Below are 18,954 nucleotides of genomic sequence, written 5' to 3'. Positions count from 1 at the left end.
AACAGCTACAACAGAAATTACAAACCGCCACCTCATCAAATAAGTACAAACTATACATTAGCACATGCAATAGGATTGAATCAACAAAAAATCCGGAACCCAGCACCCAACGACCCGCCACCAGATATACAGAAAACTACAGCTAATAAACCAGGACTATATGATACCCCCGATATAACAAGCACAAGCTCAAATGAAACAAACCAAGAAAAGCAGGATATTTCAACGTCATACACCACATTCAGAATTGATTTACCGGAGACTTTGTTACAAGAAACACAAGATAACCCACCACCAGACACACAGGATCCCATACAAGACAGCCTATCACAAAAAACCGCCGCCCAACATGCAATTAAAGCCAGCCGCAAGCATCAGCCTCTATTAAGTTTCCTGTTCCCCACCGAAGAGCAACCTGCCACCGAAGAATCACTGCTAAAAATAAACAGTTGCCAGGAGGAGACCGTCACCATACTATCCGCTTTGAACGTCTCACTCGCGCATCAAGAGACCGCCACCGCACCGCGCATCATTTGACCCCACAGCAGACCAAGGACCCGGACCAAGAGGACGACACCAGAGAGGACGGCATGCAGGAGAAAAGAGGCATGCATCATAAGGCCCGGAGACGCAAGCGCCCGAGGACACCCAGCCGACATCAGGACGGAGAGGACGGCATACGGGAGAAGAAGAAGATGCATCGCAAGGCCCGGAGGCGGAAAAAGCGAAGGAGGAACCGCGCGCGCCGATGGAAGCCGCATGCACGCTTCAAGAGGCCAAGGAGGATTCCGGACCGGCACCAAGGAGGACAGGAAGAGATTGCCGACGTCATGCATCCGCGGCACATACGCTTTAAGAGAGATATTCAGCGATGTGACCGGAAGAATAGGCCAAAAGAATGGGATAAAAACGGAGCTACTAAAAGGACTATTACGGATTCGTGCATGGGCAAAAAGGAAATGGAAGATGGACTAATGAAGAATGGAAAGTGGTTAATAAGAGTGGAAGAAATAAGGAATTATATTAATAAAATGGAAGTACCGGGCTGTTATATGTGGAAAAATTATATTATTAAAGAACTAATTAGTGTTTTGATTTATTGTATTGTGTGGATTACCATGGCTGTGATATTAATAAAAGACTGTGTTGTGGATAGGACGAAAAATATTGTATTGTTGTTGTTAAATGGATCTATTATTGATGATTGGAAATTTAATATTATAAGAATGTTTATTGTTACAAAACCTAATGAGTTATAATGAGCCGAAATTAAGAATACTAGATGAAAATAATGAAAGGAAGGATGAGTTAAGAGTACAGATTGATTGGAAAAAGAATGGATTAAAAGGAATTATCATAAATGAAGCTTGGAATTATTTAAAGGAATACACCAGATACCGGGGTTTTGTATTCATGAAGATAAGTTAGTAATAGGACAGCCTCAACAATCAACAAATCAACAGCAGATAACCTAGCCAGCCTACAACAGCTATAAGCAGAAAACCAAAAGATACGGGAAAGCCACGAAATTTCTACAAACCACATCACAGAATTTGAAATAAATATGATAAGAAGTCAAAGGAAAACAACACTATCAAGCCAATTACTAACCTTCCTTAATAAATTTAATATTGGTATAGGACCTCGTGGCAACAATCCAATGTTTTAATTCCTTCCAGCCGTCAGAAGCCTGCAATAAGGAAAAGAACAATTTTTAAATATGTAATTAAATTATATACATCAGATAAAAAAGGACACAAGCGGGGATAATAAAATTAAAATTTGTTAATTACCTTTTTAAGAGAAAAAATTGAGCAGTTAGGTTAGTTATGAAAGTCGATAGCAAATTCTGCTGTAACATGTAACACTATGAATTGTAGAACAGCGAACAGCTGACCAAAGCCACCCAAATCAAATGAATGTAATATCTGTTGAACATATGTTTATAAAAAGAAGTACTGTACCCAAAGAGTTATTTATTATTGTTATTTATTATATTTATTAATGTCGATATATTTATTTATATGTTTTTATATTTATTACTTTTAATTATGCCACGTTTGTTACCTGAAAAGATTTAAAGTGAATACCAGTTACCAAAACCAAAGAGCCATTAGCAAAAGAAAGTATTGTACCTGATGTATAGAAAATTATTTATATTAAGACCTAAGAAATACTATAAGATATAAGCCCAGAAGTTTATGAATCGAAATTATTGTCTAAAAGGAATCATTTATGAGAATTATGAAATGTGTGTAGTTAAGTTGGCAGCCCTGCAAGCGGCGAATTTAAAAATTACTATGTTTTAAGAGCTGTCAGGAGGAATGTGTTTAGAAGTTTATATTTATGATATTTTATGTGTGTTGAGGAGGAGAATTTGTTATTGTTTTTGATAAAGGTATAAAGGAGATGCAGCAAATATGTCTGCGAAATGTGATAGAAGTAGGAGAGTATAATTTATAAATAAAGTATAGTGTATATCAATGTATTGAAGGGTGGGTTTTCATTAAAAACATTGTGATTCTCAAATATTTTGAATTCAAACCCAGGGGCGCGTGTAACATATTTAAATCTGGGTAGATGAAAAGCCCTAACAGAAATAGTAATAGGTCTAAAAATAAAGTAATTGGCTAATATCGCCAAGCAGATAATAATCAAGATAAGATAGCATCAGCTTGTTCTGGCTAAATGGTACAAGAACTTAAAAAGGATTTGAAGGAAGTTTATTACTCATAAATAGATTATTTATAAAATATTTGAAGATTGAGGTTAGGTAGATGTATTCACAGATCGGTGACCTAGAGATCGATCAAACCGAAGAACGTAGAATCTGACCAAAACCCCTTGGCAGAGCTTTATTGCATTCGGATGGTGTGCAATGTGAAAAAACACCCGTCCACGTGGCTAATTATTAGTAGCATGGAATTAATATTAATATATAAAATATTCACTAGCATGCAAAGAGCATAAATAAAAAACCAAATAAAAATAATTTAATGTATTCAGGAAATAAGAGTTACCAGGCGCATGAATACCTAATAAAATTTGCATGCACCAATAGTAAAACGGCAGTTAATAGGCGGCAACTGTAGGCCAATTCAAAAATATTTATATATATTTATATAATTGTAGTAGATTTTGTGTAAAAATTTGTGTAATCTATGTTATCAATATGGCTCGAATGCAAAGAAATTATTAATCATATAATCTAAGTATTATTTTGAGCAAAAGGACGAGTATTTTGCCTAACATTGGGTGCATTTGAAGTAGCTTGAGTAAAAACCTTTTGATTAGTTGGTGGATTTGAGGGGCTATGAGATGAAATAGCATCCATTACCTTACATTGATTTTCAAGAAATTCCCACAGTTTATCCATAGTAGGGATTTCATTTATTTCAATGCATTTTTCCCATTCGCGCAAGATATTAGAGTCAAGTTGAGAAGTGATTTTTTGCATGTAAAGTAAATCTTTAATTTGAACATCCAATTTGAGCGCTTCTAAAGCATTAATGTGACATTTACAGTGATCAATGAAAGCTCTAAGAGATTTGGAACAATTTTTCTTGAGTGCTGGGGGTGATTCAATACCTTGAATGTGGGTACTTGCAATTAATCTGGGGTTATTGTACCTCTGTGTAAGCAGATTCCATGCAAGCTCAAAGTTTCCATTCCCTGGAGGAATATTCTGAATGCGTGCAAGGGCTTCACCACTGAGAGCTTTGTGCAAATAATACAGCTTTGTAGCTGGAGCCAAAGTTTGGTTTTCAATAACCATATTGGAAAAGGTATCACGGAATTCAAGCCATGAATCAAAGGAACCTGAAAATTCTGGTAACGATACCATTGGTAATTGTAGACCTTGATAAATAGGCATAGTGGGTTGCAAAGGCAGAGAATTGACATTATTAGCAGTCACTGAAGCAGATGGCGATTGATTTGTTTTGATTACACTATTATGATCTACAGACCCCGGTGATTTGGGAACTGGAGAGGAGTTTGGTGACTGATGTTCCATTGCCGGTGCTTGAAATGTAGCAACTTGCCGCTGTGAATCATAATTTTTCAAAATTGTATTTACATTAGCAATTAACATTAAAAATTTTTCTGTGACAATTTGATGTTCATTGTCATCAATGTCATCTGAATCAAATTCCAGGCTTATCTCTTCATAACGCTCCTCAAAGTTGAGCAATTTTGTTTTGACTGCTAGTAGTTTTTGAAAATCATTTTCATCATTGATTTTCAAATTGAAATATTCAGTATAAAGCCAAGATAGATTTTTAATGATGCCACTTCTCACAGTGAGAAGGCTGTTTCGTTTGCCTTTAGGAGGCATATTGAAAATTGGAACGATACCTCAATTGAAAATGTTCGACCTCCTCTTAAACTGGATGGCTACTGGTGTTGTATCCAATTGTTGGGAACAATGACATAAGTGCTTGGTTGAATGTATCAGTATGAGCAACTCCATACAAATATTACCCTTGAACATACAGAAATAAACACTATGGATAAATCAAATCAAATCAAATCAAATCAGTTTATTTCCACATTTGGTACATTAAAAGAATATGTAAAAGTGCATACATTTCATTGTTTTTACAATATTTCAAACAGGTTATTAAAGATTTTTTTTTACATATTAAACACTATTACCATAATACATATATAGAGTGGAATTCCCCCAAAAAGACTGTTCGTCTGTGGTTGAGGGAGAGTTCTTATCAAGTAAGAGTAATATGTATCTCATCAAATAATAATAATATACTACAAACATACTTAATTAATAAGATATCATTTTGTCTACATCAGAGGAGAAAAAAAAAACAAGACAAAACATTTTGTTTTTGTTTGTTAGCGCAGAGTGATCATAAAAGTAAGATACAGAAAAGTGAAAGAGCAAAGGGATCAAGACAAGCGGTGATGCAAATGTAATATTAGTATATAATCAATGCTGGGATGCTACGTGTAGGGTGAAAGAAGAAGTTGTTCAGCTCCATTCCAGCCCAAGCCAAAGAGCCACCCCACCAACCTCCTTTTATACACCACATCGCTGCAACCCTCGGCCTCCCTCATGTCTTCCGGCAAATTCCTATAGATAATTTGAGTTAAGTAGAACAGTGATTTAAGTTCTATTCGATGCATTAATCTGGGGATAGAATAGCCATGGTTATTTCTTAGTCTAGTATGGTAATTGTGCTGTATGTTGGCAAGAAGTTCTATTTTATGTTTCCTAATATATGTAAGAATTGTTTTAATAAATAGCTGTCTTAAATTTAACACAGGGAAGTCCGAGAAAAGCAGCGACGTGGGGTACCTGGGTTCTTTTTTCAGGATGGTCTTCATGATTGTACGTTGGGTAACGGCCAGTGGCTCCAGGCATGTGGATGATACCCCTCCCCATGCTATTATGCCATACTGCAACACTGATTGCACGTAGGCATGATAAATCCTCCTACACAACCTGATGTCTAGTACATTACTGAGTTGAGACAGACCATAAAGCAACCTCCTAACCCTCTGTTTCAAATTCTGTACATGAGGGACCCAACTCAGATGATTGTCAAAAATAACCCCTAAGTATTTATATTGGTCGACTCTCTTGATTGACCCACATGCACATGCAGTAGATTCTATATCCCTACAGGAATAAAAGTATAAGACAATAATCATTACACAATTGATGTAAAATAATGAATAAGAATAAATGTATTTTCTAAGCATATGTCAATATGAAGTATCCGGACCAGAGACGGCCAAACTTATAATGATAAATATGCGCCTGATATCTATCAAAATAACTTTTCTGGTAGCACAATTAATAGAGGACCAGGTAGGCTGAGTCCTGAATACAACTCGTCCTACCAAAACAATAGGTAATGCGAATAATTGCAAAATCAAGTAGTGAATAATTGTTATTTTTATTGTTGAATTAATTGTGATGTAAGTTTCAAAATACATAAGTTGAATGTGATGCCAATTGTAAAGACTTTCAAATTGTAAAGAAACAAAATTGAAAAATAAAATGATTTTGTATTCAAAATTTTGAATATTATTCAATGTCCTGAAATGACAAACTCTTTGATTGCCTTTGTAGGCACAGCTCATAAGTAAGATAAATCTATATAAGTAAATGAACAATAGCAGTATGAATGATAATGAATGAATGAAAATAGATAAATGAATGAATAAGAATGGATGATATTACAAATTTATGATGAATATACAATTACTCAACCTGAGTATCTTGAGGATGTCGAAAGCTGTCGAAGATTGTAGGCATTTGTAAGAAATGCTCCGGCATCATCACCATACCGGCCAGAGAGTGGGAGGGTATACGTAACCCCAAAGTGGAATGCTAAATTGCACAGTCGACCAAGTGAGTGGGAGGGTATATGGAACCCCAAAGTGGATGCAATTTCGACTGTCAATAGAGACTGCAGACCTTTATTGGTAGATTCGATCGTAGGTAGAATTGTAGAACATATTCGGTAGCAGATTGATTCGAGAGATGTAGAGAGAGATTGATTGAGTTTCCCAAAATCCAAACTGTGGACAGAGGAAAAGAAAATACCCTACGGTAAGAAAATATGTTGACTGTAGCAACAGCGCTCTGAACTACACAGAGTTCAGTGTACAAAGAGTTTGAAAACAAGAATATGAAATAAAAATTTGTAGAAACATCAAGCAATCTTGATGATCTTGGATTTTTGCAGAAATGCAATGGAATCAAAATGCTAAATTGACATTTTTTAAAAAAGATTGAAATAGATGAACAATGTAAAATTGGAAAGAGCTTTAAACTAAATTCTTAAAATTGAGTTCAGGAAAGCGTGTTCAAATGGAAAGTGAGGTTACACCTACCAGAAGATTGAGATTCAAACACAATCCGTGAAGACATACAAGTTGTTTGATTGAATTAGGCCAATATTTATCACAAATATGCCAATGAAACATGAAAGTACTGAATATTCAGCTGGAATAAATTCAAATTCGAAAATTGAAAACAAGAGCTGGCCAATTCCCACATTCCGGAATCGAGTTGAAACAAAGAAGCAGCACACCAGCGCCACACAAGCCGAGTGGAGCAAAACCTACCTACAATGATTTCCGCAAGTGAGAAATGCAAGAATAAAGATACAAAACACAAATATTATTCAAAAGCAAGTGAAAAAGGACAAATTTGAAATTAATCAAATAATACTAGACAACAAATTGAAATTATTACAAAGATACAAATATTGAAAACAATGCAGACTAAATCTGCCAAACGTTGGCTATACTGGCAATGCGCTAAATTCAAAAATCAAGGATGATGCAAATTGAGTTTTAACAGTGGGATTTAATACAACTTCAGTTTCAGCTGATTGATTTAATCTTTTCAATGCCTGTTTAATGAAAGCCACTAAATCGAGATGAGCATCTGTGAATTCAGGAACATAATCCTCTTTCAACTCAATTTCCAACTCTTGAATTCTTAAGATGCAACTTTCGAATTCCTCCAATGTCTTCGGAAGATTCTCTCCTAAGATTATGAATTGATCGGCAACCTTTTTATCCTCAATGCCTTTTGACAAGTCATACAAACGCTGAATTCGTAAGAATAAATTATGTTTTCTTGCTTGCAAGACTTTCAATGTCTTTTCTACCTTTTCTGTCATATTAACCAACGAAATGACATAAAAAACAAATACTATACAAAATGACAAAAATACACAACGACAAAAAACGAAAGGCAAAATAGGAACAATAAAAGAACATCCAATTCGATGTTTCTTTACTTCCAATCAGTCGAGTGAAAAGCAGACTCATTCAAGTACAAAGCTATAAAACAATAACTACAATAATATTCATCGTTTATTTGCTGATAATCGATTGATAAAGTCGAACGCTCGACAGAGATAAGAAGATAATGAGGTCGTTCAATTTGACCTTGAGCCTGAACCTGTTTTGAGCGTGTACCGACAATTACAAAAAACTTGTGTATTGAAATAGAGATTCCAACATCTAAATATAAATAATAAATGGAAAAAGCAAGTTTCAAATTCAATAAATTCACTGATTCAATGATAATTAGGCTCGTTAGGACCAAGAATTTTGTAGAGTGAGAGGACTGTATCTAAATTATTATTGTATTTAATGAAAATACTTGCCAAGCTGGAATTGAAAGAAATATTTACTGTGAGCAAAGCTATGGAAATTCTCAAATTAGTATAGATAATAGACTCACCAGTCATAATTTTTATATGTGCCAAATTATCAATTATAAGGTATTGGAATCGAAATACAGGATGGAATATAGAAATGAGAAGGATAAATACCTTTGGGAAAGGAAATACCTTTCTGATTCTCTGACACTGTGGCCTGGTGATGATTACAAGCTGCTTGGCAATATTAATTTCACTGCTCCTTGCTTCTCCCAAATATTCACGACATTCATTAAACACCTCAATCAATTATTGACATATAATGTCTGGCCAGACAAATAACAAATAACAAATAAAGTGAGCCGGCACGGTATGGCTTTGTACACTCTTGACTCAGTCTGCCTTTTTTCCCGACTGACAAGAAAGCCTTGGCTGACGACAATTTTCGACAATCCACCGCCAGGAGGCAGCACCGCACGGAACAGCGCTAAATCAATGCGCTCAATTCAAGAATGGCCACAACAGTCATTGGTATTAAATTCCAAAAAATTATAAATTACAAGTTAAGAATTTACATTTTACATTTGTTCTCATTAAAACTTTATTTCGAAACTGTTATTTCAAATTTATATATCCTCTATATTTATAATGATCTGTTAATTCTGTTAACTCTGTTTCGGTGATACCATGGAATGTGCAACACAATTATTTACGATAAATTCTCAGTTAAAAGTTGTCCGCATATCGATTACTCTGATATTTACTATCAAGTTTTATAGATCTTGAATTGAAGATTCGATTTTAATCGAGAAAAAATGTAATATTACACAGTTCAATTAAATAATCAACTTTGAATCCAGTCAGATCATTTTTCAAAAATATAGCAGACCCACCTCTTTTACCATGAGCTCTACAATAAGCACTGACACAAGTAGAATAGAATAGAATAGAGAATAGAAAATATATTCATTGATACAAGAAAAAACATAACATGACACTCAATCAATAATAATTTGATGATTACACAAATATATATATATATATATATATATATATTATGACATGACCTGTTGGTCGTCTGCCAAGTTGAGCTATTTTATTGATTTAAAATTTACATGCAAGTATTTGAAATTGAATTTTATCCAATTTGAAAAATTCTAAATTTTAAACAATTTTGGAATCAATCAACCAAAGGTATCATGGCAACAAAAGTATTACATATGAAATTACATTATACTACATATGCAGGAGTAAAAAAAGAAAAGCAGTGAAAACCATCAAGTATTATATTCCTGTATTAGCATTTTTCTGTAAGCCCAAGCATTCCTCACAAAACCTATCAGCGCCCTCCAATCACTACCATTCAAAAACCCTACCACCTGATCCTCTGATAGCTCTCTATCGCCTAAATGCGCTCCTCTTATCTCTGCTAGTACTGGACACCTTCCGATAAAATGCATTGTATCCTCCCTTTCCCTCCTATTGCATAACGTACATATGGTCTGAATCCCCTCTCTTCCCACACTACTATTCAAGTACCATAGACCTCCCCTTGATCTGAATATGATTGACTTATTGCGGGTGAGATTGGCTCCTATATAATTATTGTGTTCGGTGATTGGGTTCAAACGTGAATAGACAGTATAATTTACAGATTGCCTTGCTCTTTCTCTCCATTTCTCTCTACATTCGTTTTTTATGCATTCATTAATATTATTCAAACTTTGCCTTAGTACATCCCGCATTCCTTCCTCCCATCTTGGCAATTCAATGTTATATTTTTCAGCCTGCTCTTTCCACACTTTATACCATCCTACTTTCTGTTCAAACATTTTCTGTGCAAGTTTTCGTGGCAGCCTGTTTGGTCGCAAAGAAATGGTTCTTATAATATAGCTGTAATGCATCTCAAACAAATAATGGTGAAAATTATACTTATTGACTTCCAAATAGATGATATAATTGGGTGTTGATTGCGGTAACGAAAATAATTTCTTGATAAAGGCTCTGTGTAACCGTTCTATTTCTTCAAATTGCTTATATCCCCACACCTGACCACCATAGCTCACAAGAGCTCTTACAACCGCATCAAAAATTACTCACTTACTCTCCATGTTTATTTCATTTTGGGCCACAAAACTATTCCACACATTATTCAATGCAAACTTTGCCACTGACACTCTCTCTCTGACATGCTCACTGAACGCCAACTGAGGAGTGAATGTTACGCCTAGATATTTGTACTTGTTTACAACTCCGATCCGCTCTTCTCCCCAGTTCCACCTCTCATGATGGGCCAGTCTCCCTCCCCTTCTCATCACCATTATCTTAGTTTTGTCGGTATTGATTGTAAGTCCTCACGTCTCACAGTAATGTTTCAAACATATTATCATTTTTTGTAATGCTTTCGGCGTGGATGCAATCAGAATCAAATCATCGGCATACATAAGTCCTTTAATATTCAACTCGTCCACCCACATCCCTTCTTCCATATTATCAAAAATATCATTAATAAACAGGGTGAATAAAATCGGGGACAACAAGCAGCCTTGTTTTAATCCGTTCTCTGTATAGAATGCATTACTCAGCCCATCCTTCTTATTTTGAGTATTTTTACACCAAACAAACGCCCGTGTATTCTCATATAATTTCTGGACAATTCTCACAAATTTGCTAGACAACCCAATCTGAAACAACTTATTAAAGCATTACGATCTACTTTATCGAAAGCGGCCTTGAAGTCAACATACAAACAATAAACTCTATCTTTGCTTCTCCTCAGTTTCAAATTGATGATGCTGTATAAACTGAATATATTATCCACTATAGGTACTGTATCCTTTTCTAAATCCCGCCTGTTCCTCATTTATTACTTCATTTTTCTCTACCCATTCGTTTAATCTATTCAGAAAAATTCCTGCGAAAATTTTTGCAAATGCATTGATGAATTGTATGCCTCTGTAATTAGCAACTTCATTCAAATCACCTTTTTTATGAATTGGGAAGATAACCGCTTCCGAAAAATTGTCAGGCACCAATCCTGTATCATAAATATAATTATAAAAATTGAGCAGCAAATTTAAGAATTGATCTGGAGCTGATTTGAAAAATTCTGCCGGTATGCCGTCAGTGCCTGGAGCTTTATTACATTTTGCCTTTTTCAATACCAAATTCAGCTCTTCTTTCGTTATTTTTGCATCTAGTTTTTTGTCCTCTATGAACGGTATGGCATATGCTATTTTATCTGCCTCAACTTCAACGGAAAGTAAGTTTTTAAAATGTTTGACCCAGTTTCCAATATCTATCTGGCCTGTACACTTGAAGGATGTTCTTTTAAACTTTTTCACCGAGTCCCAAAACTGTTTAGAGTCGCGCACATTTTCTAAGCATTTTCTAATATTATCATAATACTCGGCTTTTTTAGTTTTACACAACTGAATGTACTTTTTGTTTTCCTCCGCATAGATTTGTCTAGCTTGCTGACTATTCACCCTCCTAAAAAGTCTAAGACAGGCAAAACTTATTTTTCTCTCAAGTATATCCAAAGACTGTAATCTCCCCGAGTTCAAGTGATCCCAGCCAATGTTCACAAATGCAAAGTATATCTTGATCAAGACTAGAGTTTAGATTAACAAGTTCATACAATTTATTAAGCAACCCCTGTGTATTCCAATGAACAACCACCAAACTAGATTGAACATCAGAAGCAGAGCTATTCACATTATCAACTATTTATTTGCAATTTTTAGAGAAGCCTTTGAGTTTAAATGATCATAACAACTTGCTTTCTTGCGAAATATTTTGCAACATATGTATTGGAGGGCCAGAATTCCGGCTTATAAACACGTTCAAACACACTAGCAGGAACCCCAACTTTAAAAGATGAGTATATGAGCTTGGATGCTTAGATGAGAGTTTTTCAACTACATAATCGTTTATATCCTGCTTGGTCAAAAACTCTTCAAGGTTCTCGCAAGATGTATCAGGAGTTAATCTAGAGACAAACAGAAACATTTTACGATCAAAAACTGTCAGATAGTCAATACCGGTCATGTTACCAGTAATAAATTTTCTATTATTTTTAACATTTATATTACCCTGCAACTTTGAACTCACAGGCCGTTGTCCTTTGTTTCCAGGAACTGGGTTTTTAGGTTTCCTATTTTTCCTACTAACTACTGAAGCCCAGCTGTTATCATTAGACTTACTAACATTGATTGTTGGAACAGGTAAGTTTGAGACACATACGGATGGAGAAGATGATTATTATCATTCAACTGATCATGCATATAGATCAAGTCACTGTCACTATTGTTATTTACCTGATCGGGTAAATCAATTTTCTGATTAAAATTACTATTATGTCCATCATAGTATTTAGTCAGTTCTTCTACACTTTTATTCAAGCTGTCAACACGATCATGTTCATGATTGTCCTTAGTCACACTTAGAAATGTTTTTAATTTCACGTCAATCATAGATTCAATTTTTTGAAACAGTCTATCATTAAAAGATACAATTAAATTGCTTTCTATTAGAATTTATTCAGTTGTTTTCTGGACCAGCAGGCTTTATTTAGACTTTTTCCAGCAAGCAATTGATTCATTTTTTTATATTAACAGCTTTATATATTATTCCAATTTAGAAAAACTATCGGTGTAGTCCTCTCATTTTAGCAATATATATTTTATAATATAATAAGAGAGAGTGAGACTGTGTTTTTTTCAATTTTCCAGTCAAAAAATATTATTTGAAATATGTTTAATTATAAGTAAACTTTTGTTTCATCTCTGATAGGAGCTGTAGTGATGAAATTTTCCAACACAAAAGAAAAAGACATGGAAGCAGTAATCAAACACTGACTGAAGTCTTCAAAAACTCGGTTTACCAGCAAAGAGAAATCTAAGTAAGTCTCAATTTTGATTAATTTAAAACAGAATATAAAGTCAAACAATTTTTTCTATGGGTGATGTCCACATGAGCTCTAGGCTTTTGTGCTGATCATTATAAGTTAGTAATCATACAGAGTGAGTCATATGTATGGGAACCTTTCAATAAATTAGAGACTGTTGTAGATATAATACTGTAGCTTTCAGGATATGTTACTGGACAAATACTCTAACTTTTGACGTACGGTACAACTGAATTTGAACCCCTTCATAAGGGGTTGACTAGGTTCAGAATGTATAATATGATGACTTAAGAGTTTTAACTCGAATATTTTTAATGTAAACGCCTATTGTGTGGTACATTATTTTAAAGGGATTTTTAAAACAAGAAACATAACATCAATTAAAATGTACTATGAAACTTGAATCCAAAACGGTGGCTGATTGAAGTTACAGTTTGTGATGAAATGAGGAGTTGTAACTCAAATATTTTTAATGTAAACACCCATTGTGTGATACATAGTTATGAAGGCCTTTTTAAAAGTAGGAAGATGACATCAATAAAAATCATCTATGATACTTTTATCCAAAATGGCGGCTGATTGAATTTTATCAATTATTTCTTTAAAAACCAAAACTTCAATCAGCCGCCATTTTGGATAAAAGTATCATTGAAGATTCTTACTGATGTCATCTTTCTCGTTTTGAGAAGACTTTTAAGATAATACACAATGGGTATTTACATTCAAAATCTTACAACCCCCGAGTCACCCCCTAATGAGGGGTTGAAATTCAGTTATATGTCAAAAGGTGGAGTATTCGACCAATAACTCATCCTGAAAGTTACAGTATTATATCTACAACAGTCTCCAACTTATTGAAGGGTTGAAGACTGTGATGTTTTGAAAATAAATCCAATTTTAATTTAAATTATTGTTGTTTCACCATTTTATTAAAGCAAAAATCTCCCTATTGGCCATCCAGACATTTATGTTTTTTTTCCATTGGGTGATGCAAAGCTTATTTTATACAAGCAAATGGCTGATACAAAGTCCAACGTCTGAAAAAAGAAGCATACATGAAAAATATTTGAAATTTGTCAGCTGTTGAATGATTACAAATGAAAATGAGCTTTCTTTTTGTACTTACAGTGTCCAGCTGTTAAATTGCATATATCACTTACTAGGAAAAATCCATTTGTCTGAATAGGACTTTATAGTTGAATTTAATTTTTATTCAGTTTTGTGTAAAATTATTGTAAAGTTAGGGTAGAGAATTTACTTCACATTATATTGTCGTTATTCAAAAGTTTTATAGTTTTTTAATGTAAAAATAAAGAATTGAAAAGGTTATTTATTCAGAATAATTAAGGTAATCCTTCTCCATCTTTTCATGATAAAATATTGTAAAAATGTATTTTAAAAACGTTATTTTCATGTGAATTTTTGGAAATTTTCATGCGAAAGAAATGACCAAATGTGGGACACGAAATGTAGAAAACCCCGTTTTATTCATATTCTTTTCTGAGAGTTTCTACATGTTCAGTATAACGTGAAAATGTAAAAAAAAAAAAATATTTTTAAGTTTCAGTTTCACGTACTTTTCACGTGATAAGTTGGAACAATTCCACTTTTTTTCACGTGAAAAAATGTGATTTTCTCGACTTTTCCACAAGAATATGACGTTATAATGTAAAACTGTGAGGACATAATTTTCACGTGAAAAAAAACGCTCTTGTGTTATCTTGGACTTTCCTTTCACGAGAGGGAGACTCATGCATATTTAAATACATTTTTAGGTTATTAAATAAATTTGCCAGCAGATTAATTCAGGAAATAAAATCCTTATTTTCTAATTTGTAAAGATTGTATACTTTGAACTGTTATTTGTTCTAGAAATGTTCAAACACCGGATCCTGGAGGAAAATCTGAATGCTTCAAAAATTGAGATTGAATTGAGGTACAGTAACATAAACCAGTATGTAGCTCAAAAAATTGCTACTTTAAACAGGAAGAGATTAAAGTATTCTGGAGCACCACAATAAGGACATTTCTTAATAGATAAATGATATGCATATGAGTTATTTTAATAAACAACTTCTCACATTATTTATGTCTTAACTAATTACATCCCTTAATTTTTCATTAATTTGTCAATAGACATCTATTCACTGAATCAAATCCACTTATATTAATTATAGATAATTAAACAGGTATACTCTCTTGTCTGATGCCAGTTGCAGCTGGGTTAAAATATTATAATCCTTGCAAATGTTATCTTCATCCTAAGCTGCTCTCCTAGATTCAAAAGAGGATTTTTTCTCTTTCCCTCTTTTTAAAGGGGACAGGCTGCTTATAGATGGCTATTGATCTGTATTGATATCAATACAGCTGTTTATGTATTGATATCCATGGCTACCTATTGATGTGTATTGATATCATTAGGTATTTGGGCCAATACACATCAATACATATCCATGGAAATGTATTGATGTGTATTGATATCAATACAGCTGGTTATATGTATTGATATCCATGGATATGTATTGATTTGTATTGATATCAATAGGTATTTGGGCCAATACACATCAATACATATCCATGGATAATATGTATGACCATGGATAATATATATCCATGAATTCATGTGTATTGACCCAAATACCTATTGATATCAATACATTTTTTTCATTGATCTCTATTGATCACTTCCACTAGGGACAGGTGACATCAGATACTAACTTGTGGATGAGAAAACTGCGTGAGGTCTACTGTTCACAGAAGTACTAGTAATTATTATGGTTATTTTGATTTAATGAGAGTATTCACATAATATATATAATGCCCGGTCTACACGACAACGATATTAGCGCAAACCTGGCAGGTTTGCGCTAAGTTTGAGTCGTGTAGACGGGAGATAGTTGAAAATTTCTGAGGTTTGAAGGTTTGTGCTTTCTTTGATCAATCTCAGCCAGGTCTTCGTCAATTTTTCTAGGAAACGTTTATGTCTCATCTATCCATCACAACCTGAATCGCTTCAAAATGAAGATAGAAAATTCGCGATTTCAGATTCGGATTCAACACCCTCAAATTAAACAAGTGCGAGGTCAATTCTCAAAAATACTCAAAAACAAGGAAGATTTTTTAATGGATAATAATTATCTTATTTACTCTATAGTAATGTAATGGATATAGTTATTCACTCTTCACTTGATAAGCAGTATTCTTGATATATTCTTATACAAAATAACCAACAAGTTTTGTCCTTAACATATTTCCAATATCTCTAGAAGTTTCTGAGATATCCGCTCTTGAAGATGAGAATTAAAAAAAAAACACTTTTGCATCCAATCTTTTCATCTTTCCGGTCTTATAATTTATGATCGATTGATGAAAAAAATCCGTGCTGATTATGAGCTGATAGAGCATCAAATTATCTTTAATTTGATGTATATGTTCACCATTTTACGCGTTTCCCTACGACTGTAGCAGCAGTTTCAATGTTGAGAGTGAAATTTTCTATTCAGCTACAATAGACCAGTTGACAATGGAATTTGGAGGGAATGTTTGGAACACGATTTTCGACTTCGCAGCTTTGTTAAGACTAGTTTGGAGGTGAGGAAATCAAAAATCCCAACTCCTACATCAAGTGCTGAAGGGATAAAGGTAGTTTGAAAGTTGAATCGAAATTTTCTTATATTTTTTCCCTCTTTCAAGTCTTATAACTTTTCAACAATTCATAAAACAAGAATGTGCTGATAATGAGATTGTAGAGCATTAAATTATCTTCCATTTTATGTATGATTCGACTATTTCACGCATTCCCACACGACTGTTGCAGCAGTTTTAGTTTTGAGTGACAAATCTCAAGATTTGCAACAAGTGACTTTTTCGAATATAACACTATTCTGTCATCATATATTGGCAGTGTGCTCCATTAGACTATGGACATTCATATTTAGTATCTATTGGAACGTCTGCGGAACTAAACACAGGGGGTGTTTCTAAACTTCCTACCAAACAAAGACACTCAAAACTAAAACTGCTGAAACAGTTGTATGGGAATGGGTGGAATAGTCGAATTATACATGAAATGGAAGATAATTCAATGTTCTACAATCTCATAATCAGCACATTCTTGTATTATGAATAGTTGGAAAGTTATAAGACTTGAAAGAGGGAAAAAATATAAGAAAATTTCGATTCTCGAAAATACATCACTCTAGAACATGTATATACTATCTTGAAAAGTATCGGATTTATCGAAAATCTATACTGAACAAAACTTGTAGAAAATTTATTAAGCTTCATTTTTATGTAGCTGATTATGTCAATAGAATGCATTGTTTCCAAGATATAAGCATGTAAGTAATATGTGAAAAATGCAACTTTCAAACTACCCTTATCCCTTCAGCATTTGATGTAGGGGTTGGGATTTTTGATTTGCTCACCTCCAAACTAGTCTTAACAAAGCTGCGAAGTCGAGAATCGTGTTCCAAACATTCCCTCCAAATTCCATTGTCAACTGATCTATTGTTGCTGAATAGAAAATTTCACTCTCAACATTAAAACTGCTGCTACAGTAGTAGGGAAATGCGTAAAATAGTGAAAATATACATCAAATTGGAGATAATTTGATGCTCTATCAGCTCATAATCAGCACGGATTTTTTTCATCAATCGTTCATAAATTATAAGACCGGAAAGATGAAAAAATTGGAGGCAAAAGTGTTTTTTTTTAAATTCTCATCTTCAAGAGCGGATATCTCAGAAACTATTAGAGATATGGAAAATATCTTAAGGACAAAACTTGTTGGTAATCTTGTAAGCTATCTAAAATGAAAAAATGGTACTTTCAAACCACCCCCACCCCTTTAGCACAGGGGGAAGGGGTGAGGACTTTTGATATGTTAATCCTCTTAATATCCTTAAAAGAGCTGTTCAGTTTGAAATTGTGTTCCAAACTTTTCCCTCTATACCTTTATTTGAGCATTCGTTGCCTGGACTACATTTAAAATTTTTGTTTCTCAGATAACTCAGAAACCGTTGGTTCTCCAAAAAATTACAAGAATAATTTTTTTAGTAATTTCAATCACCTATCGATTGGTACCTGTTTTTTTAAGATTGGACCAATACTAACAGAGCTTTAGTGATAGGACTGGGTACCGCTGGGGGTTAGTTGCAGTGCATGCTAAGGCATCCGGCTAAAGTTTTGCATGTCATTTGTGAACTATTTTAGAATATTTCAAACAATAATCAATGCTACATAGGTAGCCTTTTTGGTCTTGGCATAAGTTAAGAATAACTGTAATTGATTATTTCACTTGGGTAGTTGAAATTTAGGTAAAAGTTTTTCAACAATATGATTTTTATTTACATTAATCTAGAAACTTCAATACATTACACCATAGCAGATATTAGGAGTTGGGGTGTTTTGCCAGCAAACATTTTCCAGTCAATAGAAAACAGTTTCAGGACATGTATGCGAGCAGGATTTGCTCGAAATGCCGTCCGCTTGTTCTACAATTTTTTATGCATCCTTTTGACTATGCAGTATTAGGCCGTTTTCCATTAAAATTTGTCAATCATTTGAATGGGTCAAAAAATAAAGAATTTTCATAAAACCGGTACTGGTCTTCACTTCTCAGATTGTTGGTAATCAATTCCTCTCTATAACTCTTTGAAAAACAATTTTTGGCTTTAGCAATAATTTATTGATTTATGAGACTTAAAGGCAATCAATATTTTTTTGTTTTCAAAGTTTCCAGACAATTGATTGGTACCTATTTATTTTATAATTTATAAAATTCAACTGTTCGACTGTTTTTCCTGCTTGGTAAATGATTTTTCTTCTGTGGATTTCTGGAATCCATGCCACTGCAGTCTTCAATTACCGGTATGATAAGTATTTTTTAATTGATTC

The 18,954-nt window shown here is 33.9% G+C and overlaps 1 long non-coding RNA gene across 1 annotated transcript; it reads left to right on the top strand.

Annotated features, from left to right (window-relative positions):
- Positions 1–10,517: 10,517 nt before the first annotated feature.
- On the top strand, positions 10,518–15,141 carry LOC120353002. Its single transcript, XR_005572138.1, has 3 exons — positions 10,518–12,373; positions 12,942–13,050; positions 14,929–15,141. It is a non-coding gene; the product is annotated as an uncharacterized LOC120353002 (long non-coding RNA).
- Positions 15,142–18,954: the final 3,813 nt, after the last annotated feature.

The sequence above is a fragment of the Nilaparvata lugens genome, chromosome 9 (assembly GCF_014356525.2).
Source record: "Nilaparvata lugens isolate BPH chromosome 9, ASM1435652v1, whole genome shotgun sequence".
NCBI classification, from domain to species: Eukaryota; Metazoa; Arthropoda; class Insecta; order Hemiptera; family Delphacidae; genus Nilaparvata; species Nilaparvata lugens.
This window is presented reverse-complemented; position numbering and strand designations above follow the sequence as displayed.